The sequence below is a fragment of the Mandrillus leucophaeus genome, unplaced genomic scaffold, assembly GCF_000951045.1.
Source record: "Mandrillus leucophaeus isolate KB7577 unplaced genomic scaffold, Mleu.le_1.0 Scaffold414, whole genome shotgun sequence".
Taxonomy (NCBI): Eukaryota; Metazoa; Chordata; class Mammalia; order Primates; family Cercopithecidae; genus Mandrillus; species Mandrillus leucophaeus.
This window is the reverse complement of record NW_012104410.1, coordinates 271,980-272,427: the sequence shown is the minus strand read 5'-3', so window position 1 is coordinate 272,427 and position 448 is coordinate 271,980.

Genomic DNA, 448 nt, shown 5'->3' with positions numbered 1-448 from the left:
AATCCTTTTCCCTCTGATTTTTAAAAATGTATTCGTTTTATTTATTTATTTTTTTTTGAGACGGAGTTTCCCTCTTGTCGCCCAGGCTGGAGTGCAATGGCGCGATCTCGGCTCACTGCAACCTCCGCTTTCCGGGTTCAAATGATTCTCTTGCCTCAGCCTCCTGAGTAGCTGGGATTACAGGCGTGAGCCACTGCGCCTGGCCAACATACAAATTTTTCCTTTTTTTTTTTTTTTTTTTTTTGAGACAGAGTCTTGCTCTGTTGCCCAGGCTGGAGTGCAGTGGCTGGATCTCAGATCACTGCAAGCTCCGCCCCCCGGGTTTATGCCATTCTCCTGCCTCAGCCTCCCGAGTAGCTGGGACTACAGGCGCCCGCCACCTTGCCCGGCTAGTCTTTTGTATTTTTTAATAGAGACGGGGTTTCACCATGTTAGCCAGGATGGTCTC